General features: G+C 46.3%; 1 protein-coding gene across 1 annotated transcript in view; it reads left to right on the top strand.

Moving 5' to 3' along the window:
• LOC144155882 (Kv channel-interacting protein 4-like) overlaps nt 1-21809 on the top strand; it is a gene marked incomplete in the record, with an annotated part of 551666 nt that overhangs the window by 327553 nt on the left and 202304 nt on the right.

The raw sequence follows: 21809 nt of genomic DNA, 5'->3' as shown, positions 1-21809 counted from the left end.
GCAAAGAAACTTTATCAACCTGTGGTATTCCGTTCTTGTCGCCTTCCTTACTTTTCTATCACTTCCCCCCACTCCCATTTACCCTAACAAAATCGAGTCGCCGTTGTTTGTCCAATAAAATTTAATTCCCTTCATCGGGGCGCTGCGCCTTAAATACCCACAACACTGTCTCCTTTTTTTATTCGTGGCAAATTTGAGCTCACAGAAATGCATCCAATAGCCTTATCGTAAATAAATAATGTAATCACGATTATCTGCAGCAGAGTTGATTGGGAATTGATACTAAAAAAAATGCTCCCGCTGTACGCGTTTCAGTAATTCTTATTTCCCGTGTCATTTAATTACAAGAGCGCACGCGAGACTAACCCGAGTAACCTAGTTACGCATCAAAGGCAACCTTTTGCGACTCCCCTTTCACGATCCTAACGACTCTAGCAGCACTCGAGAGAGGGCTCGCTCAGCGTTGCCGGTGCGTGCTCATCGCGAAGATCTATTTGATGCATTCAAGGGGCGCAGTGCCGCCGATATTGAATCATCATACACGGAGCCGGAAGCGGCTAGCGCTCCGTAATACGATAAGGGAGCTTTCAACGAAAACGCCGGTGGCTTTGGCGACCACTGGAAAAGCGCTCACCTTCCGCTTACAATGCCGACGTGGATAACTCACTTCGGAACTTCGTTCATGACGACGCGACGTACGTTCGGTGAAGGGCGACTGAGGCCCATGGGATAAACAAGGGACGTCACGCGTGTCTCGCCCGCGCACTCTCGTAAAGAGATTCGCGCTGAGTTTACTCTTTTTCGACAGCAGCTAAAATAATGGGAGTCGACGCGGCGGAAACCGGTCCCGTTTACATGAACCATCGTTCTGCCTTCTCACTTTGTCGTCTGCCAAAACGGATCTGAACTCTCGCCGGAAAGTGGGACAAAAGCTGAAGCAGTTGTTATCGACGGGTCCTACAGATTCACGAAAAAGAAAAGCGTGGTTGCGGAAATCTAAATATAGGAAAAAGGGCAGAGTGCAAACAGCTTTTGAAGCCATGTTGGTCGACTGGCAGGACTAAAACTAGCTAGAAGTGTTTGACGCGTGAATTTTTCTCTCTCTCTCTCTCTCTCTCTCTCTCTCTCTCTCTCTCTCTCTCTCTCTCTCTCTCTCTCTCTCTCTCTCTCTCTCTCTCTCTCTCTCTCTCTCTCTCTCCCCCCCCCTTCGGCGTAGGATGCCTGATCGAACCCCCCAACCCCCCTCTCATGGCTTTCTTATCCAGTTGTTTTCGAACCACTAGCTCATGATATAAAGTTTTACCGCATACGTTTTGATGGTTACTTCCATTTTTAAGTTTTAACTTTCAATACGAAATTTTGGGTATTAAGGTCGCATACGTAAGGTCGCGGAAAGCCACTGCTAGTGACCTTCCAACTGACGTGTATGAATGCATATATGAATGCGGGTTTCCTTGACAAAACGAGTCTATAATCATGCCGAGTCCTATGATATTTGACGTGATTTCAATTACTGTTTTTAACGAAAGTTACGAATATACTGCTGAAGCACTGAATGTAGAAGGATAGTGTGTTCGATGGAAAGATCTCTCTGGCTTTTTCTAGTACACCAACTCTAATTCAAATTATATTACCTTTGGAGGCATAATAATACGATATGATGCGACATTTCATTAGGTCTCGCATGTCTAAAACGTCCTCAGTTGAAATTTTAAAACCGCGTCCGCAGGGGGTTTTGCGGTGGTGCGTCAACGGGGATGAGCCTACAGCTCAAAATAACCACACACGATCGCACCCCGGCGAGCAATAACGACACCTTTCTGGACTTGGTGTTTATACGTAACTAGGAGAACGTAAGGGTATAGTCAATATGTTAATTTCTATAGTGACCCGACGTGGTGGCTCAGTGCGCCAGGCTTTGTGCTGCTGGGGCCAAGCACGCGGGTCCGATCCCGGCCGCGGTGGCCGTTTATCTCATGGAGGCAAAAAACGAAAATGCCTATGTGCCGAGCTTTTGAGTCGAGCAGTATGTTGTCGTGCTATTGGGGCCCTCAAACTTTTGTTTTTCACATATTATAGACTTAATATTGACAATTAATTTGTTCACGCACAGATTACAAAGGTAAGACATGTTATCTACCGGCTAAATGTAGCCCTGCCGACTTAACCAGATGTCTTCGATGTACACCAGTTGCCGAACTCTCCTTCAGAATCCGGGCGGCGCCAGCCCCCCGGCTTCGATGAAGCTGAGGGGCAAATTTATTGGCGCAGCATCTAGCTAGGGACGAAAACTGAGCTTTGTTAAACCTTTCCTCAACAACGCACCTTAATAAAATAAAGCTTGCTTCTCAAATTGATGATGGTTGGAGTTTTTTTAGAGCAAGGCCAGCAGGGGCAAAGAGCGCCTTGCTTCTCAAATTACGGAACATTGTACCGTTACAACCCGATCTAATGAAGACGCCAAGAACCGCGAATTACTTTGTTAAATCGAGAACTTCGTAAAATCGCGACTGTCACATTACAAGCAGTTGCTTCCATAAATTTGATGTCTGAAGGGAGGCGCAACCCAGCAGCTACGAGGACATCAGGAGAATGCCGTGAGAAAAGCGAGATCCCACGCAGAACGAGACATTAGAACAAAAGAAGCAGTTCGTTGTTAGTGGAAATGATCATAACGATAGAGATCGTAAGTCACGTTTTTAGCCCATCATTTTAGCTGAGTATTTTTGTTTCCACCCCAAGGGGATTCCAATCGGCAGCCCAGTATTAGATAAATGAGCTATCAGAGGGAGGGTGACGGCCGAGTCAGGTACACCAGAGGGAGTGTATGTGACGTCCATTTCAGTTTGGTCGCGCGGAACAGCGCGACACACGAGAAATTTATTTCAGCGCCCCTGCCTTCTTGGCTTGGTTAAACATCTGCTACAGTGTCGGAAGCGGCAGAGCTTTGCCATGCACAGCCCTCGTAACCACGCGCATGTGCGTATGTTTCAGCTTACTGGGTATTCATGGTACTAGCGAACATTAACGCAGGGACAAGGCTAAAAAGACGGAAGACACTGTAGAGCGTGTTTCTACATCTAGCGTGCGTTTTGTCTCTTCTTTAGCTTTGTCCCTGTGCTAATGTTCGCTAGTGCGACAAATTCCCTAGTCAGCAACCAACTCACTCAACTTCCAGCTTTAGTTGTTCCAGCTTAACACATTCAGCACGCCAAATTGTTATATTCTACGCGAGTGGACACTCAGCTTTCACACAAAGGACGTAAAGATGGCGATCTTGGGAGGGACGAGGTTAGCACTTGCGCTAAACTTTACCTCTAGCTGGTAAACAACGAGCATAACAAAGAAATGAAGAGTGCAATGGGGCCTTATACAGGAAGCTTTATCAATAATGTTTCGTCGAAGACAAATGTATTTGTCAAAACGCTTGCCCGCTCAACTACCCACGGAAGTTGAATTTGTTCGTTAGGGCGCAATAATACGTGGCGGCAGTAATTTTGCGGGTTTTTTTTTTTTTTTGAAAAAAATAGGCGAGAAAATTAAGAGTTACGCCCCTGTGTCGTCTCATCAGAATATAGCTACTGTCGTAAGAATTTCATCACTTATTTTGCTTCATTTTTTTGCGAATCGCGTGAATATCTTCATTGAACGCAGTGTAATTTGAGCCTTACACTCAGTTGAGCTGCCATGTGAATTTATAGCGTGAACAATTAAACGACTGATTTTGGTAAAATATTCCCGCTCGACAAAATTACAATTACGTAACACCTTGAATACCTCTCGCCATGGCACAAAGAAGTTACAGACTGATCAAGTGTCATCGGGTTACCCGTTTATGGTTCAAATAACCGCGCCTAGTGTTACGCAAGCGGATTGACCTCTTTTATTAGTTAAGTTTCCGTAAACGTGCGCTGTACCGGTAATCCGGCAGCTTTCAGTGTGCGCTACCAAAGAGTGCATACAGAAACCCGCCGAGGCGAGGTAAAATGAAATTTTAGTACGGACTTAACCAAATGGCTTGAGACAGAAATCAGTCGCAGGCGGTGCAAATTTATTTTATCTAATCCGGGGCCCATTTGACGTCCACCGAGTAGAAAAGTGCTTCCCATCTCTTTTCGTCACCTACTGAAACTTGAACTCACGACTCTTCCATAAGGGATGCTGTTAATGTAGGCCGAAACATGAGCGCCGTGTTCATGGATTTATCCGGCGTGAAGCTGTCTTTTGTAGCATCAGAGACGAGCTTTTCCACTCACGTGATGATGGGCGCGGCCTCACTTAATATATAAATTTTTCAAATCCGACAACTATGTGGGTATTTTCACCAGGCATATTAAGGGCAAATAAAATAAATTCAATGAACGTCGAAGCAATACTTTAAAATCGCTGTTCAAAAGCGCAAAATACGACACAGTGCGTACCGCGCGACTACAAAAGTCTGTATTTCTGCCCTCGCCAACTAGTGAGCTCACCTAATGCCACAGCCTTGCTTGCCATGTTCCTCTGGTCTACGCAACTGTCCTGAAATGCCTGGCTTCTCAGTGTGGGCCGCATTCTAGTTTTGTTACCCTTGACATGTTTTCGCGCATTGTAGTCGTACTTAGTGCCCAATTCTATTCTATCTCACGACCACAACCAGTCTAAACCACTGCCGTAAAACAAACATTTAACAAACACATGAAGAGACCTTTAAGTGCCGCGCATAAATAAGGAGCGCTTCCGCAGAAAAAACAGAAGCTTTCAAACACGCGGTTATAAATTTGCCTCGTGCTCAAACGCCTCTTCCTTTTCGTTTCTTTTTCCTCCGTGGCATAACTGTAACCGTGGCAAGCGAAGACGCAATAAAATCAGCATAACACTGCAGCATAACAAGGTTGGCTCTGGACGCCCACACGCAACGCGCAAACCGCCCGCTCAAGGGCGAAAACTTTGGAATCCCACATTATTGCAGATCACGTCGCGTCGGCTGTGGAAAATTAGCGGTCGATATGCTAAATACGCCAGCTGGCGCCGTTCTGCTGGGCTCTTTCTCTTCGACGCCCCGAAGTTCGCTCTTTACCTCTTTGCTTTTTTGTCTAATCATTTATTTGTTGGTTGGTTTGCTTGCTTGCTTGATTTCTTGCTTGCTTGTTTGCATGTTTGTTTGTCTGATCATTTGTTGGTTGATTTGATTGCTTGTTTGTTTGTTTGCCACTTACGTTTATTGTCATGCAATGAGCGTGCAACGGGCTGTGTCTTAAAGAGCGGTGAGGGCGATTCGCGACGTCTCTAATATTCGGTCCCCTACTATAGTAGGAGGTCGGATGCTATAAAAAATACAGCGACGACCTTCAAGCATATGCAAAGTCCAGTACCACCCTCTAAGACACTTTTGTGGGTCGGCTTTACCACAGCGCCCCGTATTAACCGTCAAACGATCTAAACGGACGATTGGCGGGCCCCGAAGACGTTTTGACTCACGCTGCTCTATTGCCCAGTGCCCCAAACGCGAATCACGTTGGAGTCGATCCCACGGGCGAGTCTCGTCGTTCACTGAATGTCCTTCGTTAGTTTCCTCGTAGTGTTTGGTCATTTAGGTGCATTACGGTGAAGCATACCGACGGGAGTGTCGTAGAGCGCAAGGTAAGATTGACGTGTGCGGCCTGCGTACGCAACATGGCTTGTCAGCTGATACTCCGTGAAACCGCTGCAAAAGGCGTCGTCTGGGTGACAGGGTTACATCCCGAAACATAGCGCATAAACATGAAACCAATCGGAGCGATCAGATTAGAGTTTACATTTTTTAGCATCCACGAAACACTTAACATGAAAGCTTATAATTTTCATTTCCTCGTCATTAGTGGTATCCATGCGATACATATATATATATATATATATATATATATATATATATATAGAGAGAGAGAGAGAGAGAGAGATCGAACTTTATTTAAAGTGACCCATGTCCGGGCTGCCGTAAATGTGGTTCTGGTGGGCCAGGAAGACGTTCAGGCGGGAATTCCGCAGGTGTCAGGGCCCGGAAATTAATTACAATGACGGTGATAAATTGACAATTACCGCTATTATCATCATTGATTGATTGATTGTGGGGGTTTAACGCGCCGACGCAACGCAGGCGATGAGGCGCGCCGTAGTGGAGGGCTCCGGATTAATTTTGACCACCTGGGGATCTTTAACGTGCGCCGAAATCTCGTACACACGGGCGTTTTTGCTTCTCGCCTCCATCAGAAAAGCGGCCGCCGCGGCCGGGAATCGAACCCGCGACCTCGTGCTCAGCAGCGCAAGCTATTATCATCATGATTACAGGGATTGCGGCACGGTGAGCTAGTGCGAAAGCATCATCATGACGCATAGGTACATTAAGAAAGGTATAGGTACAGTCATGGACAATTCAAATACGAACCGCGGAGCACACGACCGAAGGTACCAGTGCCGTCACCTGGCAGCGGCCGTCGAAAACGCACGGACATGCGCAGTTGAGATGGCGGGAGCGAGGCTGCGTGTCCCACTGCGATATGTTACCCTCTGCTCGCTCGCATGCTTACCTTGTCGCCATGCCGCAAGAGCGCTGAAAACAATTGTTAGCGATGCGGCGCGAGATAGTATCTGCGGCCGCTGTGTACTCGGATGACACAGCGCCCGCTCCCCGTGTGTGCCGGCGTCACATTGCCGACATAGTTTTGCATATGGGGTGCAGTAACTTGCGCAAAAAACGATGTACACCTGGGTCACGCCCGAACCATGCTCAGTGCTGCCCGCTTCGCAGATTTCTCCAAGCACTGGAGTGCCTGCCAAAAAAAAAAAAAAAAAAAAAAAAAACGAAAAAATCGGCTGCCAAATTGTTGTGCAAGGGCAACTGGCCTTAGAATAGTTGGACCTACCAACATTCTTAATTTTTGTTAATATTAGAATTCTGCCAGTAATTTCCCCAGCCCACACAATGCTTGCAGTTACTCTATATTGTTAATGTATGTATATGTATGTAATGTATATGTAATGTATAACAATAATGTATATTGTTAATGTAAATGTATCTATCGTTTGCTACAAGCCCCGAACCCGATAAATGACTCAGCCGTGACTCCGTTAAACAAAGGCGCATTCTTGGCGGCCAGCTCATTGTTCAATTCCCAAGCCACTGCATCGCGAACGCAGAACATTGCAGGGCCATCAAAATTTAGGCGGCATGCATTTATTTTTGTCTCTATTTCTGTGCGCTGGTTTTCTTCAAGAAAGCATGATGAGCTCAGCAGTATGCCTTACGAGAGCGTGCTCGCGGTTCCCGCGCAAGCACTTGCCACAGATGCAGGCAGTTAGGCGCCGCATTGCTCTCAACGCGACCAACACCTTAAGCTGCAGCGGCGGTAGTACTTTCAGTGCTTGCAGCGCTCTTGCGGCATGGCGACAAGGCAAGCATGCGAGTGAGCAGAGGGCAACATATCGCAGTGGGACACGCAGCCTCGCTCCCGCCATCTCAACTGCGCATGTCCGTGCGTTTTCGACGGTCGCTGCCAGGTGACGGCAGCGGTACGGCGGTACCTTCGGTCGTGCGCTCCGCGGTTCGTATTTGAATTGTCCATGACTGTACATTAAGAAATGTACATAGGTACATTAAGAAAGGTATAGGTACATTAAAAAATTTGGTTGGCTAAATTACTCTCAATTTCTGGACCTGCTACACAGTTTACAAAAAAAGTATATTGAATTTCCGTAGGTCTTTTGCTTTACTTGTTTTGATTTGTAGGTCCCCGTAGTCTTATTTACGTTTCACATTCTTTACGTTTCACAGCTACACCTGGTCAATCAGGGGAGCCCTAGTGGAGAGCTCCGGATTAATTTTGACGACCTGGGAATCTTTAACGTGTACCGAAGTGTCGACACATCATTGTAGTATTTGTTTTGCACTTCCTCCTATGAGCACAGCCTCCGCGGCCAGGGTCAAACCCGCGTTCTTTTGGTCAGCAGCACAACGCCTTAGCGATTGAGCCACCGCCGCGGGTCGCCTGTTTTTCTTTTATGTACATCACTTAAAGTGTGTGTGTATTGTTAACTGCAGTGCTGTTATGTTATTTCTTGAGTTATTTGTGCTTTTTTGTCTTCGTTTTACTTTATTATCGGTGCGCCAGCACTGAGGTCAATCACTGTTCGTGTGCACAGAAATAAGCATGATCGATCGATTGATTGATTGATTGTTTGATTGTTTGATTGTTTGATTGTTTGATTTATTTATTTATTTATTTATTTATTTATTTATTTATTTATTTATTGATTGATTGATTGATTGATTGATTGATTGATTGATTGATTGATTGATTGATTGATTGATTGATTGATTGATTCTAGGTAAGATTCATTCACTTATGATGTACAATACATTTTCGCATTGATTGATTGATTGATTGATTAATTGATTCTAGGCAAGATTCATTCACTTATGACGTAAAATACATTTTCACAGTGATTGATTGATTGATTGATTGATTGATTGATTGATTGATTGATTGATTGATTGACTGATTGATTGGTTGGTTGATTGATTGATTGATTGATTGATTGATTGATTGATTGATTGATTGATTGATTGATCGATTGATTGATTGATTGATTGATTGATTGATTGATTGAAAGTTTAAGTACCAAAGAGCAACACGAATTATTTCAGTCTCGACTAACTAGGTTGCTCGAATTGCTCAAATCTGTAACTGCACGATTATTTACAGCCCTGAGTGATTACTTTTGTAATACAGAAAGTAAGAAGAGCATTACGAACGCCCCCACAAATGTAAATAGTGTATTATATTTATGTGGCTTTTCAAAAGACAATGCAACTTACTTTGAGGGAAGGTTATGCAGCAACTTAGAATGGCAGCCCAATAGCGCAGTCAAGGAAACGAGGCTGTCAACCCCTCACGCCGCACAAAATTAACTGCCTCTGCAAATGCACAACATGGAGCAGTAGACACGTGACATATCGGTATTTCGCAGCTGTTTATTTGAGCCAAAATTTGAAGGCGCAGTGCGAAAAAGAAAAGAAAAGGAAACAAGCATGAAAATGCTAGCTGCACAGTACTCCGTTATGTGGACGCCTACCAATCCCCAAGAATATTCACAGGAGGCCGACATGATCAATAAAAACGTTGCACTCCACTTAGCAAGGCCCAAAGCTTCCACTTTATAGGGTCGTACCTACGATTGTCAATCCAGGTTTGCTGTTTAAATCTGTTCGTTGGCACTGCTGTTTTAAACAAACGTTTTGGTGAAATTGCGGGTAGTTTGCAGCGCAGCCTGCCGTATACCTTATTTTGGAGTTCGCACGCGCTCTTTCCTTAGCCTCATTGTGCAGTCTCCGCCTCTCGTGGAAGGCACGAAGGAGATTTGAGAGACGCGTTAGCGGAAGGGAGCGTAGGAAGCAGCATCTCGCCAGGGGCGCGTACGTTTGTTTATCTGCGCTGCGCTGGGGGCGCCCTTTCATTCGGGCGCTTCTCTTCGTTGTGACATTGACCGATGGCTGCCTTTTCGCTATTGTTGCGCCCTGTGACAGCGCGGTAGACGAGAAATGACCCTCTATCGCTGCCTGTATGCGCGCACACCGGGCGATTGGAGGGCGCCGCCGCTTCCCGCATTCTCAGCCGCCTGTCGGCGAGCAACAGGGCCACAAGAAGCCCCGCAACCCACTGTAGCAAGCTACCTTTTTTTCCCCTGGCGATTGTACCGCAAATATATTCAATGTTGAATTCCGCCAGCATGTTTCTTTTGTATGTATACATTTCGCTCTGAATGATTAGAGCTCCTGTGAATGAACACGACACGCAACCTATCCTATCTGAAGCGGGGGATCTGTTTGGCTCAGTCGTAGGCAGCAAGGTGGTTTTTTTTTTATTTCCTAGATACATTCTTCCGCTGTTATTTTTCTTTTGCCGTGTTTTACTGTAGCGAAAAATATGAAATTCTAGGCACGCTGTCGCTTCGGGTGCAATGAATGTCAGCGAATAGCTGCTATATTCACGGCCCAACCAGGAACGCAACACAAAGCCTGCTAAATATGGATTTTTCTGGCAAAACGTGGGGAATGTACATGACAGGGACGTGTGCTCTCCAGTTGCGCGCGACGGATGTCGGGCAAAAATGTACGAAGAGGTCCTTTAGGCAACGGATGTGGGGACAGGTACGTTACACAAGCCCTACCGGCGGCATGTCGCCTCCAGACACGCCTACAGAGGCGTTCTAACTACGGAAGCACGACCAGTGGCATGCAGTGATAGTGGCGTGATGGAGGCGTACAGACTAGTGTCGGCAAACTTGTCGCTGTAAAGTTGTCTTTACTGCATAGCGTCTTCTCCACCGCGTAACCGTGCAAGCATGCCATTCCCAGCTGCCGCTGTAAAACCCAACAGTAGACAAACCAAATGTGTGCACATTTAAGACCATGTATCGTGAGTTATGTTAGAAAGATAGTGGTAAAAGCCTATAATAAAAGCCGACGTGTTAAAAAAGAAAGACGCGCCCGGGTTCACCGACATCTCAGTCGCGCCGGCGCTCTCCGTGGTTTCAGTGCACGTGAGCGCAAAGTGATTGGCAACATTTCCTTGCTTTTTTTTCACTATCGCAATTGAGGGTTCTTTCGCGGTCACTTCTGTATGAATTAAAAAAATTTGCCCTAGTGGCTGTGATTGTCCACAGAGAGTGATTCCAGCGAAAGCTGCCATGCACCTGGAGATACCGAGGAGATCTTGCCCAACTTTTTCTCGTGGAGTGTTTAAATATTTATGACGAAATACGTGCTCCCTGAGTTCCCTAGGGAGCCGTTTAGGGCGTCTAAGCACCATCGCTTAAAGCAACTGCTCGTACAGTATAGGCACGTAAAGCGGCACTTTTCTTTTCGCAGGCATTGGATGAAGTGCTGACCGCGTAATCGGCGTGTCTGCTCCACCCAGCCAATGCAGCAGTGTCGGCGTAAGATTTTGTTTTCCTTGATGGTCGGTCAAGTACTCCGGGGTCGGCCTTCATAATTCATAAGTGCTTCTTCACAATACCGTTTTTACTTGTACGGAAGTATAATTGCGCTCGAAGTAAAATTCGGACATTTGCTACACCCGGCTTATTGGGCGCACCGTAATGAAAGGTTGCCAATAAATTTAGACTACACGTGTTGTTTTAAACTGCCCCTGACGTCAAATGCGTGACCGTCGTTGTTGGTCACATCCATCGATGAAATAACTAGAAAACTTGACCGCCATGACTGGGAACCACTCCAGTCTTTGTGCGTAGTAGCGCAATACTCAGCCACACAAAAAGGGGGGGGGGGACACTATGCTGTCAGTGCGGTCTCGTTTGAGCTAAAGTACGCGGCCATTAATTTCTGAGCAAGGAAAGCATCAGTCTTACTTATTTTTCATGATTTACCACGACCATTCGAGAGGACCTTCGAGCTTTTCATTTCAACTTATAAATTTAGACAGATATCCGCAAAGCTACTGACCAGCGGCAGTCGGTGCGTATTGAGGTCTGCTCTTAACATCTGAACATTTGAAAAGTTTGTTTCATATAGTGTTTTATTTCAATTTATTGTATTGCCTTCGCGTGGTTAGCGTGTCACAGCAAGGACTTTAGGCGGTACATTTATATTTAAAGTATGATTATATTCCCCTCATTGCCACCCGCGCACCAACAAAGAGAACTACAGTATAGACCAGCGTTTCTCAAGCTGAAGGGTGGTTGCAGGAAAAAAAGATGCACGATGCAGGAAAAAATAGGCAAACGACGTTTGATTCGAGCCCAACTCCAAGTCATGCGTTTAAAATTTGTCGGAACTATATTGGGTACAATCAGAAAGCATGGCCCTGGGGCTAAAAATAAATATGAATAAATCTAAAGTAATGAGGAATAAGCATTCCAAAAACATCCTCTTCAGCTTGGGAAACGAAACGCTAGAAGAAGTAAAATAATATAACTATCTCGAACAAATGGTTAGCGCTGACCTAACCACGAGAGGGAAATCTGGCGCAGAATAAGTATGGGTTGGGGAGCACTCAGCAAGCACTTCCAAATAGTCAAAAGTAAGCTACCTCTGTCACTCAAAAGAAAAATCTACAACCAGTGCAAACTGCCGGTTATGGCATATGGAGCTGAAACTTGGCGCCTTACTAAACAATTAGAAAGCAAACTTGGATCGGCTCAACAGACCATGGAAGGAATAATGTTAGGAACAACAATCAGGTACAGGAAGTGAGCTACCTGGATCAGAGAACAAACTAGAGCAGAAGATACATCATAGTTCAAATAAAGGAAAAGAAATGGAGTTGGGCTGGCCATGTAGTGAGAAGAAATGACAACCGGTGGACAATTAGTGTAAGAGAGTGGATACCAAGAGATGGGTCTAGAAGGAGGGGAAAGGCCATTAACGAGATGGAGGGATGAAACAGAGATTCGGGGGCAAACTGTGGAGTCGAGCAGCGCAGGACAGGAGTGGCTGGAGGTCAATGGGAGAGGCCTTCATCCTGCAGTGGGCCTAAGTAGACTAAGGATGATGACGGTGATGATATTGGGTACCAACATACTGACAACTCGGAGGAAAAGGCATCGCGTGTCGTCCACGCTTTGCGCTACTTCGTAGGAACCCGCTGTGGTTGCTCATTGTGAAGCAGGTCGCTTTGGGATGAGGAGGAATTCAATAGACCCGGAGGGGAAGAAGCGAGGCGTATTGGCTTTCTTGGACATGGGCTCAGTATATTAACAAGACATACAGAAGAGACTACAGAAAGGAAAATCAAAGCTAAACTAATCAGTACAGTGTCCTATAAAAATGTCAAACTCAAAATAGTTCGGGATCACGTGTGGCGGTGGACTGAGCTCTGAGGCGGGTAGAGGTGAGCGGTGCCCTTGCCGTTGACGCGGTCGTGGTTTGCCGATAACGCGGTGTTCCGGCCCACGTGGTGTTCCGGCCCAAGAAGAACCACGGCGTTGCTGACACCGTCCGGTTGTCGCCAGTCTGGAAGGCATGGAGGGAGATGTGGTTTAGCGTAGAATCTCCTGGGCGTTCGCGTCCAACAGAGAACTCGCCGAGAACCGCCCACCTCCTTTCTTCGACTTCGCCTCCTCTTTCCTCTGCCTCTTCCTTCTCCTTCCACGTGTTCTTGGCTCCGGCTGACATACGGACATTAGGTCTTCGCGGGAGTGCAGGAGGTGCGCCGACATTACCTATATGTCTGACCGCGGAGAATGAGTCGCGTCGTATGATTCCTCGTGTTCAACAGCTTTCATCATCAGAAGGTATGCGCCCATCTTTTGGAATATCGTGACTTTGCCTTTGGTGCCTCAGCACAGCGATGGGTTGCCTCCATGGACTGAAACGGAAACTGAACATGCCAGAAATTTTAAATTCATGGGTAAAATGTTTTATTGTATAATCAACATGCTTAGTTTTCTGTAGTTACATTATTCTTAAGCTTTGATTTTTACCGATTTGTCTTGTTTTGGAATCCAATAACACATTTCTGAAAGTGGACCGGACAGTAGCCTTTGGCTGTCGGTCCAAACACTGGTTGTATTAATTCCCAAAACCATTTAATAAGGCTGCCTTACGGAAAAAAAAGCACATTTTTTAATGGGGACAGTCTCTTCGTTTTTCGGGAAGAATACTCTTACAGTACGAACGCGTAGAATTGTCTAGCGCGTATCAGGCACGGGAGCCCAACAGGAACCATTTGACACGTGCTCAGCCAGACGTGCAGGGACTACGCAATGCCGATGAATGGCGCCGGCTAATCGCGGCCGTAAGCTAACTACAAAGTATAGCTCTGCGACAAAGGGATTTAGCGACGCTTGTAAAACTTACCGGATCGCGTGTGTCTCGTTACGAAATTTTCCGCGAGCGCACTGGCCCATCATGCTCTGGGCGGGTTAAGCCTCGCCTTAATAGCGAAGAAACAGACGTGCATGTGCTGGATAGCACCATAGCGTGAGCCGAGCACCACCCAGCCGCAAATGGGGCACCGTCTGAACCATGGAGATCTGAGCCACGGGGAAAGACACATAACGGAGTGCTATGAGAAAGGGAACGAGGCAAGAAAATCGCGTCGCGGTAAGGTCTGTTGCAAGGCAACTATTCAACGTGTTCCTAAGATTCCCGAAGTTACGTCAGCGCGTTTCACGCCAAATCGTGGTGCGCGCTGATAAAACAAAATCCAGGCGCTCGCTAACCGCGTGCTTTAATTGCGGTAAGCCGCATTCAACAGCGCGATGACATCTAACGAGCCGAAGCAGTAACAATTAGTGCATCATTGTCACCTGCCCTTGCCAACGTGCCGTTAAAATATGGCGTCGTTCGCTGTCGTTTGCTCAAACACACCGAAAAAATAGTGCAGACTCTCACGAAACGTGGCATATGGTATAAATAAATAAATAAATAAATAAATAAATAAATAAATAAATAAATAAATAAATAAATAAATAAATAAATAAATAAATAAATAAATAAATAAATAAATAAATAAATAAATAAATAAATAAATAAATAAATAAATAAATAAATAAATAAATAAATAAATAAATAAATAAATAAATAAATAAATAAATAAATAAATAAATAAATAAATAAATAAATATCAACTGGGCTTTGGATGCGTGTGATGACTGTTTCAAATAGACATGAGACCAACCACAAAAAAGTACAATGCTAGGCCTTGTCAAGTCTGCTGTCAAAAATAATTTTATTTTTTTCTAGCAGGCAAGGAGAAGGAAATACAGCGTCACTACCAAACCTTCGCCAAGGTGGCCTGACTACACTGTGACGGACTGTATCCCGGCTATTAGGGGCGTTGACTATAATTAATCATTTATCGTGTTAATAAGTAATGTAATATTAGTTATTTCCTGCGACGTTTTAATATTTTTGTGGTTATTTAAATTTAGGTGTAAAGTACTCCTTCTCGAACAGCTGTCACCTGCTCTGCTTCAAATGTATTCTCAAATGCGTGTATGGGTGGCTTGTCCTGGCTCGGCCATTTAGTTGCCCTGAAAGACAAAGAAAAAAATATCATTCACTCTCAAGTCGCCACCTAACACCTGAGAGAGATGCAATGACGAAAGCACGGGATGCGCGCTATATATAATACGAAATGGCTGTGAGGTATCGTCATTGCAGTCGACCAGGCATAGACTGCAAATGCGATGAGGATGATTTTTATAGAAACCGTTGCGAGTAACACAAATCCAGATGACGAATGCAGTTACAGCGCAGAAGCACATGCAAAACCAGCAGTACAGCGAGTCTTGCCTTCTGTGTTGTTTTGGAAAAGAAACCGAACCACCGCACGATCACTTTCCTAGACAGGGGCGCGTTGCGCGGACGCCTCTGCAGCACGACGCCTCCGTGTTGCTTTCACCGGGCTCCGTCCGTCGTGTGCCCGCTAGTGCGGGGTACCACTGGTGCACGCACCGTACACGCGAGCTATGCTTTGAAATTGAATGTGTGTCAGGCCACCCCAATGCCACCGAGGTGGTTCGAGCAGTTCAAAGCCTCCCGGTCCTCCACACACAGCGACAAAGTGCGACTGGGACATTCCTTCTCTTCTACTACCACCGCCGTGTGTGCCTGCCGCTCTGCTGTAACTCTACAAGAGTTCATCACCAACCCCAAGGCTGGGAGCCACCAGAACTTCTGGCGTCACCGTGATCTTAAAAAGTTATTCCGTCGACTCGTGACCCGGTTTCAGCCACTCCTCCCCGGAGCTGATGCAGAAACTGAGCTAGTCAGCATACTTTGTTTACTTATAAGCGTACTTTATAGCACATGAAGTGTTTCTGCAGAACTGCTCGTCAACTTTCAGGCATTCATTTATGCTCCAGGGGCCACGTCCGGGCGAAGCCTATCTGGCTATGACGAACGTCTATTGAAAAGCTTAAGGCTGCACTCGGCTGGACCGTAACTCAGCAAGAGCAGCTGTGTATTATTTTTTAGCCATTTTCCTTATCAGCCTTTTCATCCATTTTCACGACGTTACGTAGCTTTCAAGTGCATCGATGCTGAGCTCTAATTACATATGTGTACCGACTCTTTAGTGGACTACGTTCACACTGATATTTCGCGAAGAAGTACGCACGGGAGGAACGTAACCACTTGTTTCTTATTGTGCCAGACAGGCTGAACTTTTATAAGCGCAAATAACGTTCTTATGTGCAAGTTCCTTATGATATTCGTGAAAAGCGCACGTGGACCCGCACTAAGCGACCGGATGTCCGCGCCTACTGGGCTACTTGAAACTACTCTGCGTAAGTATGTGAAGCGCAAGATTCTTCCTCGGCCAAGGGGCTGATTTTCGGATTTGCAATCATCATGAGTGTTTTCCAGCCCTGCTTCGTCCAACTTTCTCAATAAGGGATCTGGTTGCATAGCAGTAGCCCATGTATTGATTGCACTTGACCAGGTTTGGTGGTTTTTATTTTTGCTTTTAGATTTTTATGCCAGTTTTTTTTTCTTTTTATTCGGCTGCTTTCGGGTACATATATGCTAGCAATAGAATATAAAAATTCAGCTTGGCCTTTGCTAGCTTTTTTTTTTATTGTTCTGCTTTTGACGCCCACTGCTTCCCTTTTTTCCCCGCCCACTTGTCTTCTTTTTTTTTTCTCTCTCTCACTGGCGATGTATTAAGTTGCCGCCTCCACACTTTTGGGAGCGAATCCAGGGAGATTGTTACGCTGTCCGTGGAGCAGCAGCCAACGTGTATTTTGCTCACGGCCATTGTCTCTCTTTTTTTTTCCTCTCTCTTCTCGCTTCGATTTCATGTCGCCCGGTTCGTTTCGCCAACGCTCAGGGGGTGAGTTGTCTCGCCTGTCTCTGCCAGCCTGCCACCATATTTTGCTCCTCCCGCATACTGCCTGGCTTCTCTGCATCTTCGCCCCCAAGTAGTTTGTAGATGGGCTCGCACGCCACCCCTACCGCTTGCGTGCGCGAAAATACGCTCGCCGCGCCGTTTTTCTTTCAGGCATCTTTCACAAGTCAACTATTGCGCGTTGCTTGCTGACCTTCTTGAAAGAAGCAACGGACTTATTTGCGGTGTCTTTGAAAGGCTGTCTTGAATGGCCCTGAAACTTTTTTTGGAATGGTGAATGATGCTTGGCAATCATTACATTATGCGGTCATGAAAGTGTTACCCAAATATTGCTCGTCTGCGCGCAACGAGGGATTCACAAGTTCGCAGTAAAGTTCAGTAGCTGTTCGCTTCTTAACATGGTTAAGCAAACTGACGTCACGTAGAGCAAAGTTACTATCAGCTGAAGCTGGACCCTCTGATCACACGGAGTAAGGGCCTTTCGCTTGGGTGAAATAAAATAAAATAGAGCGCGACGTGATGAACTACGGTGAGAGCGAGGAGCCTTGGTTTGCCATCCTTCCCGCTCTGAAGGGAACCGCAGCTTTCAATGTGAAAGTAAGAAGAAGAGAGGAAAAAAGCGAGGAAGAAATTTTTATTATTCTTTATTCAGAAGATTCTGTAAGCTTTTGAAATTCTTTTGGGCTGCAATATTTACGGTGATGCACTTTTGCGTACCGATGAATGGAGGATCCTTGTTTCAGGGTCCTTTTGAGTTACATTAATGCCGTATTCAGAGGCCATGCACAGTTTATAGAACATTTCGTTAGTGTTGACGTGGCTTTGAGTGTACACGTAAAAAATTAAACTTCCTCCTGTCTTGTGCTTGGGTTACTTGTCTCCTTAGTAAATGATTCATAGCTCTGATAAGGTGAAATATACGCCTAATTAATTCAAGCATGGAGTTCGTTTGCACCAAAGGAAGCGCTGAGTCATGGTACGAGCAACAGGGAGTCGCTTTCGGTTAGTGTACTGGCTCTGTGAAATTCTTCGTAGTGTGCACCGGCATTTTTGTGCATCCGAATTACAAATGAAGGCTTCTTTTTTAATCAGTGAAATCCTCAATGAAAGAGCTCACCCTCTATTAAGTCTGTGGGCGATCGGCTACTTAGAGGTTCTACCTTCACTATTATATTTGAAGTTTTTCGCATCATAGAAATATTTCGCCTTCCAATATACTTCATATCCTATAGGGTTTCAGATTAATCTGTAAATCCCGGTTTACTTCAACCGTCCTCCTGTGTGCGCAGATAATTATTTCTATTTCGCCTTTATAAACAAAATTGTAGCGGCTGAGAGTCTTTTTTTTAAGGGGGGGGGGGGGGGGGGGGTAGGGGGGGTGTTAACGCGCCGAAGCTACAACTGGGCTATAAGACGCGCCGTAGGGGAGTTCTCAGGATTAATTTGGAACCTCTTGGGATATTTAACGTGCGCCGAAATATTGACACGTACACACCGGCGTTTTCGTTTTTCGGCTCCACCTGAAAAATCTGAAAAGCAGTCACCATGCCGGGATCAAACCCGTGTCTCTGGGCTCACCTGCTGGGAGCGCAAATTGGTCCAAATACCCCGTGGGAAGCAGTAGTGTGCACTAGACACTGCGCCATCGTACGCATAACCGGTTACTGAACGTGCAGCGTTTCCCTGAGTCTCCAACTAGTTAGCGCCAGCATAAGAAACGTCCTTCAACGATCACAGATGCTATCAACTTTGGTTCTGCTACACGAGAGAGAGAGAGAGAGAGAGAGAGAGAGAGAGAGAGAGAGAGAGAGAGAGAGAGAGAGAGAGAGAGAGAGAGAGAGAGAGAGAGAGAGAGAGAGAGAGAGAGAGAGAGAGAGAGAGAGAGAGAGAGAGAGAGCAACAATTAAAGGCATCTTTTTGTCTTCCCGAGGTAGCAGAGGTAATTATTCCAGGGCTCCTGTAGTAATTGCTGCGATTCGCGCACGTGTCCCCAGCGCACGTGTCCCCCCACTCCTCGGGGGTCGGGCTGGGTGATTGGGTGGATTACCTGGATGTTGGGGAAGTCGCATGATACGTGATGAAGCGATTCGTGTGCTTTACACATGGAGTAAAGCGGCATAGGCGCTTACCGGTACCACATGAGTATAACCTGTGTCGAATGCTCTACACATTGAGTAAAGTGGTATAGTTGCCTTTGTTTGAGGGCTATGTTTGTTTGAGGGGTCTGGGGCTCGATATTCGGAGACTGAAAGGCTTACGTTGGAATAATTGTTAGTTTGGAGCACACGCTATCCTACACCTTTTTGAGGGATTTCTGAGGGTGGAGAAAAGGTACAGTGACCTATGTAGGAATGTAACTTCACTTGGTAAGTTATGGGAATTGGGACAAGGATAAGAAACTAATTTTTCTTGTCTTTTGGTTCAGCTGCGATACCATAAGTCGCGTTGCGAACCTAATGAACCGATACTTTGCTGTCTGGGAAAGACATCTAGCAGGCAACTTCGGTACATGAAGGTTTTTGACTGTGCATCTTCGGTTGCATGAAAGCATGAGCAAGTTCGGGACAGTAGCCTTACTTTCAAAATTCTTTCGTATTTTGAGCGAGTACTTCAAATCACAAAACGTATGTCACTTCTACTTCATTGTCTGCGTCATCTTCTATCAAAACGCTATGGGATTGAAATTATGGGATTCGTATACCATTCAAAATATGATCAACAAGCCACTATTGATAATTAAAATTAGGGGAAAGTGCTGCCAAATTTGGAAGCGTGATTTGAGACTGAACTGGATAAATTAAAGCACCGCCCCACGAAATGTATATATACATAATCTTAATCAGTGAAAAATATAGACGAAATTAGTTGACAAGAAGTTTCGGTATTGTGGAGCTGACGTTTTTGAGCTGTGCGGATAACTCGCTAACGTACGAGCCGCCGTCAAGTTTACCTGTCATATGCTTCCACTACTGTGATTTCGGGGTATGATTACGTCACAGGAGCATCAAAATGAACAACATTGTCTCGTCTGGCTCTTGTGTGGGATCATCGTACACAACCGTGGGCGTTTTGTTATCTCGCCTCCATAAGCCACACCCCTTCTGCGCCCGAAAATCGAGCCTGCGAGAGTCTATCCACTAGCAACACAACGGCTTAGCCGTGCACTGACTACCCCAAGGCGGTGGGTGACAAAGCTCGCTCAAAATGTGTCAGACGCCTTACGGTCCCTCTTACCGATGTCTCAGTGCAATGCAGGAAGCAATGCATAGGTATCTCCGGAGGAAGGAGAGGCGCTGTTTGGTCGCAGGAAGCAGTGGAGGCTCTTTGTCCCTATCCTCACCAACGTGGATTGAGGCGAGACGAGTAACAGGGACGCGATCCTCGTAAACTACAGCTGCATTTCCCCGCTTCTCCCTACAGGCTGGAGAATTAAATGGTGATGATGATGACGCTCCTTATGAAGCGCAGATGGGCTTCATGCCGCTCGTCTCGCCAGAAGAGTCGTGAACCTCTTCCTCGTGGGGAGAAAGTTTCTTCTCACCTCGCTCAGCATTGACAGAGCGGGATGAAAACACAGTGAGCGCGTGGTTCTAGCATCTGGCTCCCACTTTTTGCTAAAGAAAGGAACCCGAAAGAGGAGAACATGATCGCGGTCCTCGAAATGCTTTCATGCCCAGGTCCGGTCGAGACTCCTTGCAGAAACACGCATCAGGTTGCCCTACGTGTACCCAAGTAAGGCCTCATACATTCAAAGTTCATCCATTAAAGATAAGGGTATTTGGTAAGCAGGGCTCCTGTATCACGCAACGTTATTTAAGCCTTACATCACCAGTTTATTTATACTTGCAGTCACTTTGCACAGTTGGTCGGGGCAGTTTTAAAACTTACTGTATCGCGCGGTAAATCACAGAGTGCGCTGCTATGATCGTACGTATTATGTTTACTACAATAATGCAGCGACTGCTGTCCTGGGCGGAAATTCCGCGCTTTTTGTTTTGATCTCTTTGTCGCGCAAAAAGACAACTTTCGCCCACAGACGTAAACGGAAATTTTGTTGCTGAAGACAACAAAAATTGCGGGTTCAAGAAAATGTCTCACCGAGTTTCTTTTCTTTTTCGCTCCACGCTTCAATACCACTTTAAACAAAGAGGCAAGAAAAAAAATTGGGCATGAATCAGCCCTCATATTGTGAAAGTCCAGAGCTCCATACCTTGCTGTTCAGTACCGGAATTGCCGCTACTCGCTCGACAGTCAATTTTCTATGCAAGCGAAGCCCCACGGAGAAAAGCCGTCCTGATAGAAAACAAGAAAGAGGCCCGCAGAGAGGAGAGGGAATATGAGCACCGGGCCGGGCGTGCTCCCTGCAACAGAGCCCGGAGGGCCCAAACGCTCGCTGCTTCGGACAAGCCATCGTCGTCGAAATGACAGGCGCTCTCGGCGCTCGCCAGTACCTATTGTAAGGCGCTGTCGCTTCTCCGTGGGCTAGCTCGGCGGCTGGCTCAAGCAATGAATGCCAACTACACCCCCACTCCCTTATTTTTCTTTCGCCATTCGTCCCCCGTAGCGACATAGACGCTGCGCGTCCTTCGAACGAGGGACTCGGTGAACGCATTACTTTTTATACTCTTTGTATTCGCGCATTCCTTGCGCGGCGTGCATTCTTCGTAATTCCTTTTCTGGCTCTCACGGGCACACGTGGCTTTTGGCGCTCTGTCTTTCCGGGCGTGACCCGTTTGCGACATGGCCTTTCTCGAAATCGGTGGCCGCAACATTTGTTTTGTTCGGCGCTCTCCACTGCCAGCGTAAGGGCCGCACGGGCCTGGGTAGGCTGGAGGGACATGCGCAGCGGCTCAGAGCGCGCGTGGAATGCGTTCTCGCGGGGCACTGGGGCGCCTGGGGCCACAGCACCGCGATGGACGCCGCTTTCCGAGGCGACCCGGGGCCAGTCGGCCCTTGTCGTCAGACCGCACCCGTAGAGTG

Source organism: Haemaphysalis longicornis, unplaced genomic scaffold, assembly GCF_048455015.1.
Source record: "Haemaphysalis longicornis isolate Haplotype H1 unplaced genomic scaffold, Haemaphysalis longicornis Haplotype H1 scaffold_1, whole genome shotgun sequence".
Classification (NCBI taxonomy): Eukaryota; Metazoa; Arthropoda; class Arachnida; order Ixodida; family Ixodidae; genus Haemaphysalis; species Haemaphysalis longicornis.
The sequence above is the reverse complement of the archived record's forward strand: the minus strand, read 5'-3'. Positions and strand labels throughout refer to the sequence as shown.